The sequence below is a fragment of the Protopterus annectens genome, chromosome 2.part1 (genome assembly GCF_019279795.1).
Source record: "Protopterus annectens isolate FY-2018-M chromosome 2.part1, PAN1.0, whole genome shotgun sequence".
Taxonomy (NCBI): Eukaryota; Metazoa; Chordata; order Ceratodontiformes; family Protopteridae; genus Protopterus; species Protopterus annectens.
In genome coordinates, this window is record NC_056729.1 from 1,005,845,714 (window position 1) to 1,005,857,257 (window position 11,544).

Sequence of the window (11,544 nt, forward strand, 5' to 3'; positions counted from 1 at the left end):
CTGAGATGCCTGTCATAATGTTCAGGGTCAAGTTCCAGAGTTACCATCAAAAAGAAGTGATCTGAAAGCATTACAGGAAAATATTTTAGGTCTATTATTAAACAAATACATTCCTTATATATTAATAATTTATCTGTTAAAGGAAAAAACTTCAAAGACCAATTCACATAAGGTTCAAGTATGGCACTCTTTATTACTTGCAGCAAGGAGACAAAGCATGCAGATACAGGATTTGTCTGATTTACTAGTGAGCAGTATGCTACTTTTATACAGTTCTATGAAATGTTACTATTCTATTGTTGACGTAGTTAGACACAGCTTTCTGTATTACTCTACAGAAAATGTTACTTAGATTTCCTGCTGACATGTTCAGATTTAAAACTCACTATGTGTTACATAGAAAATGTTACTTAGATTTCCTGCTGACATGACTGGATTATTGTTGATTTACAAAAACATTTCAGAAGAACAACCTGGCCTTGGGGCTTATTTTTAGCCCACTACAATCTTTCTATTCTTCAGTTGTGCAGTTCTAATATATATGTGTTACATTTTACCTAGATTCAAGGTACATTTCTAGCTTAGGTACAAGTAATGCTGACTACGGTTTATACTTTCAAGCAGCCTTTGTTTTCATTATCAATAGCTTCTAGCAGCTGTGTATTTTCTCGGGCATAAGCAGAAAATCAATAACTCTTTGTTAAGTTTCATGACACTAGTAGAAACACTTCTTATTATTTTCATGACATTAGCAGAAATTAAACACTTCTTGTTAATTTCCATGGCATAAGCAGATCATAGCTGTGCATATTTTCATGACATAAGCAGGATTGGAATGTCACTAGTAGCTGTGCAGATTCATGCAGTGTGAACAGAATAAATGTATTAACCCTTTTAAACCTCGAGTGCACTAAGCATGCATATTACTAATACATATTTTTCTAACATTTCCCTCCTTTTAATACTTTTATTCTACTTTCAAAATAAGCATAAACAGTTTTTTTCTTCCCCTAACCTCTTCCTACTCAGGATTTGTAGTTATGAGAGTCATTCAGTTTAAACTTATGAAAGCATTTTCAGTTTTTCAACAATTCTTTGAGTTCAGCACCTTGGTATAAGGTTTCTGAAACTGACATGTCTATAAAGTCTTTGATCAGTCTTTTCATGCAGGGGATCCAGCAGCAAACACATACCACCAGTAGAATCATTCCCACACATATGGCAATCAGGATGTTCATCAGGATACTGCCCTACCCCCCAAACAGTCTCTGGAAAAAGTCCGTCAATGGATTTGGTCCTGGCTTGGTCATAGCCGACACTTGCTGAATTACCTCAAGGTGATTGTCTATCTCATGTTTGTGGTCAGGAATATACGAACAGCACTCAAGTACCTTCTCTTGCTGCTAGGGTGAAGTCAAGAGCCATGTGGTTTTGCAGCACTACAGTTCTCATGGCAGTCAGTTCATCAGTCACCAGTTCTAGAGCGGAAAAGGTTGCATTGCTCATTATTTTGAGAAGTTTAGACAGATTTCTCAATTTCCAGATTGATTTCGTTGCTCCATATGCTGGCAATACACCTGCCCACGAGATGATGGTATCATCCAAGTCCATATGCGACAGTCCATTTTTCCCTAGGCTCACAGCATGATGGTTTTTCCAGCCTGCATTGATCTGCCCCACTGGATTGACAGGCTTCTTGATTTCTTGACGAACATTCCGAATTTTCCCCTGAGGTAAAACTGCTGTGTGTCATATGGCCGGAACCAGGTACCCCAAATAACAACTGCCGGACCAATTCTCAGGTAACCACTTGTATGCTTTCCTACCACATACAAAATAACAATCTTCTACTTTGGTAGCAACTTTACTATGTCCTGGTTCTGGATGAAACATTTTTTTTGTCAACTATAATCAGTTGTTTATAAAGATCAGCATTATGTTTTACTTCATCAGTTGTCCTATGCATCAGTTCAAAAAATGAATCATAGCTTGTGTTGCAATAGGAACCTGTGTTATCAGTTTTATTGTAGCATCTATAGGGAACAGTCACATTGCAATTGCTCCAACCCACCTGAACTGTATCATTTTTGTAAAAACACACAGTCCCCTTCTGTCGAACAGACAAGTGCAATGCTACTTTATCTTGTGATGTAACATCTGATGTATCATAGACTAAATTTTCCCAGGTCTTGTTGGCTCCTAGGGGGACTGAAGTTAACAATAACCCCCTGTATGCTGTTGGCAAAGCTGTGCAAATCCAGCAATTTAAAACATTGAAGGTCTCAGCATACACATATTTGATTGCCTGGAAAGTGTTGAAGTTTGGGTGCCACTCTATGTGCAACTCTCCACGTTTATTCAGTTCAGTTTGTGTGGCTGGGAAAAGGAATGGCCACAACAAAAAGATTATTGTCACTAGTACAGTCAACAGGATGATTATGCAATACCTCTGAGGAAATGGTTGGTCTGCATTCCTGCTTTCTCCGACTCTTCCTAGTGGTTTTATTTGGATTTTTCTGGATTCTATCATTTTTGCTTTTGACATGTGATCTTACTCTCTGCCCTAATAGGACCTTCAGCACCAATGGTTTCTTCACTGGAGTTGAGATGGATCAGTCCTATTGATCTGACCCCCCTTTGTAGCCAGACTTTGTGCTGAGGGCCCCGATGGAGAGGTAAGATTTTTGTCCAGTTCAAAGTTCTTAACTAGTTTGCAGTGCATCAGGTGGATCCACAAAGCTTGCTCTGCGATTTTGACTGCAGTGGGTGTTGAAAGAAGCACCTGGTATGGACCTTCCCACCTTGGTGATGACCAGTTTTTCTTTTTTATATTCTTCACCCACACCCAGTCCCCTGGGATCACTGCCACTTCCGATGTTTCGGTTTGTTCTTTATCTGAAACAGAATTTGACTGCAACAGATGTTTAGAATTCAACAAATTTCTCATATATTCAGCTAGTGTAAGATCAGCCTCCTGGTCTGAGGACATGAGAAGTTTCCACTGGGGTGCATAATAAGCCCTTCCAAATAGTTTTTCAAAAGGAGTCAATCCTTTTGCAGTCGGAACAGTTCTCATGCTCAACAGTGCCAGGGGTAAACAATATATCCAGTTCTTCCCTGTCTCAGCTATTAACTTTCTTAATTTATTCTTTAATATTCCATTACATCTCTCAACTAGCCCTGCAGATTGCAGATGGTATGCACAATGATTTTTTAAAGAAATACCAAAATGCTTACTTAACTGCTGTATGGTTTGGTTTACAAAGTGTGTACCATTGTCACTGCAGATCCTTTCTGGAATGCCGAATCTAGGGATGATTTCTTTGACAAGTATTTTTGCCACCGTGGCTGCATCTGGATTTTTGGTTGGAAAGGCTTCCACCCATCTGGAAAACATATCTACAATGACAAGACAATACTTCTTATTTTCACATTTGTTCAATTCTATGAAATCCATACAGATAGTGTGAAACGGATATGGTGGTGTAGGGAAACTCCCTTGCTTGGGTTTTAACACCACTTGTGCATGATGTTTGTTACAAATTTGGCACATCAAACAAAATTTTTTAGAGTAGTTTGTAAATCCGTACGTTGTGAACACCTGGTTCACCAGCTGTACCATCCCCCCGTTGAGACATGGCACTGCCCATGGCTCAACAAAGCTGCATATCTAAACAAATTAGATGGTAGTATCAGTTTCCTTTCTTTAGAGATGTACAGCCCCTTTTCGAGAATTGCTCCTCATTTTACCCATCTTTGTTTTTCAGCTTGTGTAGTGAGTGTCTGCATTGTTTTTAACATTTCTAAGTCTAAAATCTCAGAGGGTTGTAGTTCCTCATTTAAAAGAAATACTTCTGTAGCTGCTTGTTTTGCAGCTGTATCAGCTCTCGCATTACCTTTTGAAATCCTATCTTGTTGCTTGGTGTGAGCTGTGCATTTACAAATGGCTACTTTCTGAGGTATCTGAATAGATTCTAAAAGATCTAAAATAAACTGTGCATGATTGATAGGTTTGCCAGTAGATGTTATCATTCCTCGGTTTTTTCACTGTTGCACAAAAACATGTACAGTAGAAAAAGCATACTGGCTGTCAGTAAAAATGTTTACACATTTACCCTTTGCTAAGATACATGCCCGTATCAAGGCAATCAATTCTGCTGCCTGTGCAGATAAGTTGTGTGGTAAAGGTTTTGCTTCTATAATCTCAGCGTCGGAAACTACTGCATATCCTACTAGGTTCTGTCCTGCAGGACCCCTTTTGCATGAACCATCCATGTAGTATGTCACCTCGGCATCATCCAAGGGGACATCCGTGAGATCTTTTCTAGGTAGTGTCTTTTGCTCAATTACCTGCAGCCAGTGGTGTGGTGTGCCATCTGCAGGGGTTGGGAGCAAGGTAGAAGGGTTCAAAGTCGTGCATTGTTCAATTGTCATGTGAGGTTGGCTCAACAATATGGTCATACAGGAAAGATGCCTAGCAGGAGAAAGATATGCTACCTTCTCTTGCAGTAAAATAATCGCGACTGCATGAGGCACTCTCAAAGTGAGAGGGTGGAATAAAACTACTGAGGCCGAAGCCTGTACTGCCATTGCAGCTGCAACTACTGCTTGTACACAGTGGGGTAAGGACCGTGCCACTGGGTCTAGTTATGATGAATAGTAAGCAATGGGGCGCTTCTTGTCCCCATGCTGTTGTGTTAACATTGATGTCATATAACCTTGCTTACAATCTACAGTTTGAAAAAAACGTTTATGGCAGTTTGGTAATCCCAGAACTAATGAGGACGCTATTAACTGTTTCAGTTTGCAGAAAGCAGATTCTGCCTCTGGTGTCCATTGTAACAAAGCCTGTGCTGCCATAGGCTTTTTATATATCAGGTCAGCCAGAGGTGCAGATTCCAAGGCATAGTTTGGAATCCAGCTCCGGCAAAAATTAGTTGTACCCAGGAAGGACATCATTTCCTTCTTGGTAGTGGGTTTTGGTGCTTGCAAAATTGCTACTTTTCTGTCCTCATCTAGTGTTCTACCTTCCTTGGATATTACATATCCTGGGTATTTGACTTGTTTTTTCCAAAGCTGCAGTTTATTTTTGTTTACCTTATGTCCTTCAGTGGCTAAAAATCATAATAGCGCTATGGTATCTTCTCTACAATCTTGCTGGGTGGGGCCGCCAGCAAGATGTCATCAACATAAAGTAAAATCTGACTGCCTCTTGGTGGGGTGAATCCTGCCAAGTTGCTTGCCATTTCTTGTGAGAATATTGTTGGACTTTCACAATACCCCTGTGGTAGTTGCGTATATGTATACCTTTTCCCCTGAAATGTGAATGCAAACCAGTACTGGCTGTCAGGGTGTATCGGTATTGAAAAGAATGCATTGCTGATAACTACCACAGAAAAATACTTCTGTTGAGGTTTTAAATCATTCAACAGGGTGTGTGGGTCTGGCACCATAGGTGTCCTTGGTATTACTGAGTCATTTACAGCTTGTAAATCTTGGACCATACGCCATTCTCCATTTGCTTTTTTAACTGGAAATAAGGGTGTGTTACATGGTGAATCGGGAGATTCTACTAGTATCCCTCCTTCAAGTAAGGCTGCTATAATAGGCTTTACCCCTGCCTCTGCATCTTTTCTTAAGGGATACTGCCTTTTCTGTGGTCTGAATGCTGACTTTGGTGTGATAGTTACTGGTCCCACTGTACGAATAAGTCCTACATCTGATTTTCCTGTTGACCAGAGAGTTTCTAGTATATTCTGTAAGGCATTCTCTTCCTCCTTTAATAGGAGTGCTAATCAGCTGTCCTTGCTAGACTGCAAGTGTACAGCTGGGTGGGTCTGAGTTATCCAATTCAACTTCTGTATTTGTATTCCCTGTCCTGACAGTTCTAATTCTGTCTGTTTCTCCCATCTCGTGACTTCTCTCCTAGGTCCACCCATTCTATATTTTTGTTTTTGGTTAAGCTAATATGTGGTAATCAATTAGATTTATAAAATGTAAAGAACTCCTGGGGCAATGAACAGCTGGCTACACTGTTCCCTTCTGTGTCCCAGTACAGGTTACATAATATCAATCTGTTTGCATGATTTTTAAACAATTCTTGCTCATATTCCTTGTCAGGTCCTGGTGTGTTGCAATAATACAGGGTACAGTGCAACAGGTGTTGCTTATCAATGTCAAGGGAGGGGAACTTGCTGATGGCTACATTCATTAATTCTTCGGTCAGAGTCCCTGGACCAGTCATAACCAAGTCCTGGCTGTACCAATAAAACATTTCACCCTCCGATTGCACTGCAAAGGTATCAATTTGTCGCTGTGCTTCCATACCCTGCATGGTTGGGAATACTGCTATGCCAAATAGCTGCATGATGTCTCTGCCCAAGAGGTTTACTGGGCATTTTGCAGAAACAACAATTTTGCTTTTCTGAGTCAATCCTGAAACCGTATCAGTTATTGCAATATTACGGGAGAGGGGCTCCCGATACAGCTGTCCATTAGCTGCTTTTACCAGAATGTAATCAGGTGACTCTGTGTTTTCTGGCAGTTTGGAGGGATGTATCAGGGTTCGCGATGCCCCTGAGTCACACAACAATTTGACTTCCCTCCCTTCTACCAAGAGTGTAACTTCTGGTTTTATGTCTGCTAAATAGAGCTCCAGGCTCAATAAAGCTAGATCTAATATTTCATTTTCTTCACTGTCACTAACTTCTTGCACTTCCTCTATTTCTTCTGTCACATCCTCTACTCCCTTTATCACATTCTCATTTGTCCTTTCTTTGCTATCCCCTTCTAGTGACTCCTGACCATTTAGTCAGTCCTCACCCTCCTTGTCTTCCGTGGTTGCCTTCTTATTTTTCCTGCAATCCTTTGCCAAGTGTCCCTTTTTACCGCATTTGAAACATTCACCCCTTTTCTTTCGCCCTTCAAAGTCCTCTGATCGTTTGTTTCCCTGTGCATGTTTCTTGCCCTTTTTCCCGGACTGTACTACATAAACTTCTGCTCCATCTTCTACAGAAAATACTTGAGCTTTCTTTTTCTTTTTGCTATTAAAATGCCTTTCGGCATGCCTAGCATATTCAAGTAATGACTGTAACCTGCGTGTACGATGATCTACCATGTGCTTTGTAATAAAGCTGCTTATGGGTGTAATACTGCCTTTTAAAAATGCATTCTTTAACTGCTGTTCATATGGGGAATCTTGTGTTTGATCTTCAGGAACCTGCATTCCACAGTGGTTATTAAAACATTCTAATAGTCTGGCATAATACCGGTCAATAGTTTCACCTTCCTGTTGGATGCTTTGATTAATGCAAGTCCAGTCTGCCCTAGGCTTCCATTTTTCAGAGATGTGGTCTGTAAGACCTTTTACTCTGTTGTCTAATTCTGTGCTGCTATGTGGGAGGGGTCTTTGTGCAGCGTCACAGTGATTCCAGTTGCCACTAATCATGTGCCAATCTGGCCCCACAATTTGTCTAACTACTTTTTCTACCTCTTCTCCATTTAAGTTATAACTCAGCCTCATTCCTTGTAAATCTTCTGAGAATTTTCTAAAATTAACTTTTGGATAGGGAATTCCCTCAGTGGCTTTCCGGATATCTTCCGGAGTCCAGGGTCTATACACTAAAATAGTTGGGTCCAGATTGTCCTGTCCTGCCTGAGGATTGGGTACTTCTATGAGTGGGCATATTTCTTCTTCACTCATAGATTGTGAATTTTTAACCATTTGATATAATTCAATGCCTTCATTTGAGTTACCTGCCCTTGTTCGAGACCTGGTCCCGATGGGATCTCTAATATACAGTTTTATTTTTACAATGTCTCTATTTTCAGTGACAACAGGATATCGTGGGGGTGGACTAACCTGTTCACTTGCTTCATATTCTGGTAAGGGAGGCGGAGGGGCCGATGCTATTACTAAGTTATTGTCCTCCTTATCTAAAAACATTGTTTTTGAATTGTTGTTCTTTTGTTCCCTACGGTTTACTTCCTCAATCCACCTGTGTGCCTGAGAAATTCCTAATTTGCGTTGCTTTTTTACCCGACCTTTGGAATCAGTTTTGAGCTGTTTGACAAGTTTGATAAACAAGGATTTTTCTAATTTTCCGTCGAATTCATATTTATTAACCCATTTTGAATAATATTTAATATTGTCGGTACGCTGCGACTGCATGCATTTTGCGTCTTCTGTTAACGGCGGATTTTGGGGTCTTTTTGTGAAATTATTACCCATTTTGTTCTACCCTTTTGATCGTTACCTAACTTCTCTTATTTTTAATGTGGTACCACAGATTTTGTTATAGTCTCTTCAGAATGACTGCCTACTTATTCTGTTTCTCCTGATCTATGACAAGACAGTAATCTTTTCTGTTCCTGACTTGTAAAATACAGTCTTGACAAAAACAATACAAATCTAGTCCCTGATCTAAAACAGAAAGCAGAAAAAAGTAGATTCACCTTCCCTGAGCCCACGTGATTGATCACCAATTCGGAGACCCATCCTTCAGTCGCAGATCAGAAAGTGGCTATCCTCTTTTGTATGACAATTCAGTCGGAGGGCTTTTCAAATAAGAAGAACTGATTTGGTTTCTTCCCCGTACGGTTTCAACCACCTGGCCCGTCTGATCAGAGGTGAAGATTGGGTTCCGGCCCAAAGGACCAGTCTGTCAAAGGAAAAAACTTCAAAGACCAATTCACGTAAGGTTCAAGTATGGCACCCTTTATTACTTGCAGCAAGGAGACAAAGCATGCAGATAGAGGATTTGTCTGATTTACTAGTGAGCAGTATGCTACTTTTATACAGTTCTATGAAATGTTACTATTCTATTGTTGACATAGTTAGACACAGCTTTCTGTATTACTCTACAGAAAATGTTACTTAGATTTCCTGCTGACATGTTCAGATTTAAAACTCACTATGTGTTACATAGAAAATGTTACTTAGATTTCCTGCTGACATGACTGGATTATTGTTGATTTACAAAAACATTTGAGAAGAACAACCTGGCCTTGGGGCTTATTTTTAGCCCACTACAATCTTTCTATTCTTCAATTGTGTAGTTCTAATATATATGTGTTACATTTTACCTAGATTCAAGGTACATTTCTAGCTTAGGTACAAATAATGCTGACTACGGTTTATACTTTCAAGCAGCCTTTGTTTTCATTATCAATAGCTTCTAGCAGCTGTGTACTTTCTAATGGCATAAGCAGAAAATCAATAACTCTTTGTTAAGTCTCATGACACTAGTAGAAACACTTCTTATTATTTTCATGACATTAGCAAAAATTAAATGCTTCTTGTTAATTTCCATGGCATAAGCAGATCATAGCTGAGCATATTTTCATGACATAAGCAGGACTGGAATGTCTCTAGTAGCTGTGCAGATTCATGCAGTGTGAACAGAATAAATGTATTAACCCTTTTAAACCTCGAGTGCACTAAGCATGCATATTACTAATACTTATTTTTCTAACATTATCAGTCTCTGATCCTGACTGGAACCTGGAGGAGAAACACATAAAATACTCATTAGAAAGTTCACACACCTTGTCCACATCTTCCATACCCATAGTACTAAAATATCAGTTGATAAATGTACCCAACATAGAGATGGTGGTGCTGCGGTAGCGTTGTCGCCTCACAGAAAGACGCTGTCCAGTTCAATTCTCAGCTAGAGCATCTTCTGTGTGGAGACATGCTTGAATGGGCGTACCTTCATTGAAGGTTGCGCATCAGGTCTGGCAAGCAGGTACGTAAAAATCAACTGCCAATCATTAGCAGACCGGAGTTCTGCTGTGGCGACCCCTGACCGGGAAAAGCCGAAAGACACAAACAAACAGAGATTCTAAACTGTCTGGGGTCTGTATGAACTTCACCTAGTGAAAACAATTTGTTCCAGTCCCTGCCACCAGATTCATGGAATTCCACCCAGTCTCTAAGTGGCTTCTTTACTTCTTCTTCCAGTGTAGGTCCAAATGGTAAGTAAACATTCAGGATAGTAACAAATACACCATCCAAACACCCTTTAAAAATGTTTAAATCACCATTATGCTTGCCTTCAGAGACTAATGGCTGATTGAAAATTTGCCTGTTTCAAACAGGTGTTTCCAATAATCATCATGTTGTATACTGACAAATTCCTCACTTTAAGAATGTGGTCCACAAGACTAATAATAGCCTGTCCTTCAGCAGATAAGACTCCAGCAGACAAAGATTACTCTAGGCATCCCGGTCAGCAAATGTTGTGGGATAAAGACCCACTCTTTCTATGCGTATATCCTCTTCCCATAGATCAGTCCACACAGCTAATTGTGTTTTCATGAATTACAAACAATTTGGTCTTTTTTCCTCTCTGGTACTACTGTAAGCTTAAGTTTCTTGCATGACCCCCTATCCTCCAGCTCAACCAACTTTGCTTCCATCTGCTTCAAGTGGGCCTGTGTTTAACATCTCTCATCTCACACTCCATTATATCTAACTGGTTGGAGTAGAAGAACAATGCCTGTTCCATATCAGAGAATTTCCCATTCCACTTTACCCATATAAGAAGTGAAAGTAGCATTCATCCTCTGCAGTTTGGCCATAATATGCTGGACACTTAATGCTGATATTTGACTCTCCATCACTGCTTCTGCTGCTGCTTTCCAGTTGGACTGTTCGAGTGAAAATGCCAGTGTTCTTGTTTATCTTTCAGCTGTGGCAGCAGATGCAGGGAAGCTATTTTTCCTTCTTTTTAACTGGTTTCCTTGTCATGAGCCTTCTACAGACTTGTCATACACATAACCCAGATCTGACTGTGCAAAGTTTAGTTGATTTTAATCTTGATTGCACTTGGTAAACAGAAGAGAGGTGAGAAGCCAGAGATCAGAACACTTGCTTCTGTCTTAACCAGAGGTTATCTGGATTTACTACTTTTGAACTTTTGTACAACAGGCATCCCAAAGGACTGCATGAAATTGCTAAGGAAACTTGGGAAGAAGGGAAAACTGTATTTGGAAAGTGTGACAGCATACTATGTCAGTCTACAAGATATGCTAAAGCTAGCTATTTCTATTGTAAAAGAATAAATGCAGAGAGAGACGAAGAGATGAAAGAAAGAGTTTATAACAAAAATGGCTGACTTAGAGAATTTACCTCAGAAGACTGGGTATCAGTGTTAGTACCCTCCACAGAAAACATATTGCTAGCCAGGAAACAGAAGCCTTTTGAGGTAAATGAAAGAATAAATGCCGTGACTTACAAGGTTAGGAGGGCAGGAAGGAAGACAAACAGCAAAGCTGACATATTAAAGTATTGAAACCATGGAATGAAATGGAGAATTCTACACAGAGCTTACAAACTGAAGTTCCTGTGGGAGGGACCAGGGAGTTTTTATCTGAAGTACAGCTCGAGGGATTCTTCAGTAAATGAGAGAATTTTTGTAAAGTATCATATTTCCCAATTGCTATGATTTAGGCATAGTGCTATGATTTTTGACCTTGGATTTTGCTTTGTTCCTTCTGGATTTACTGATTTTCTTCTTCAGCAACAGACTTAGTATTAGC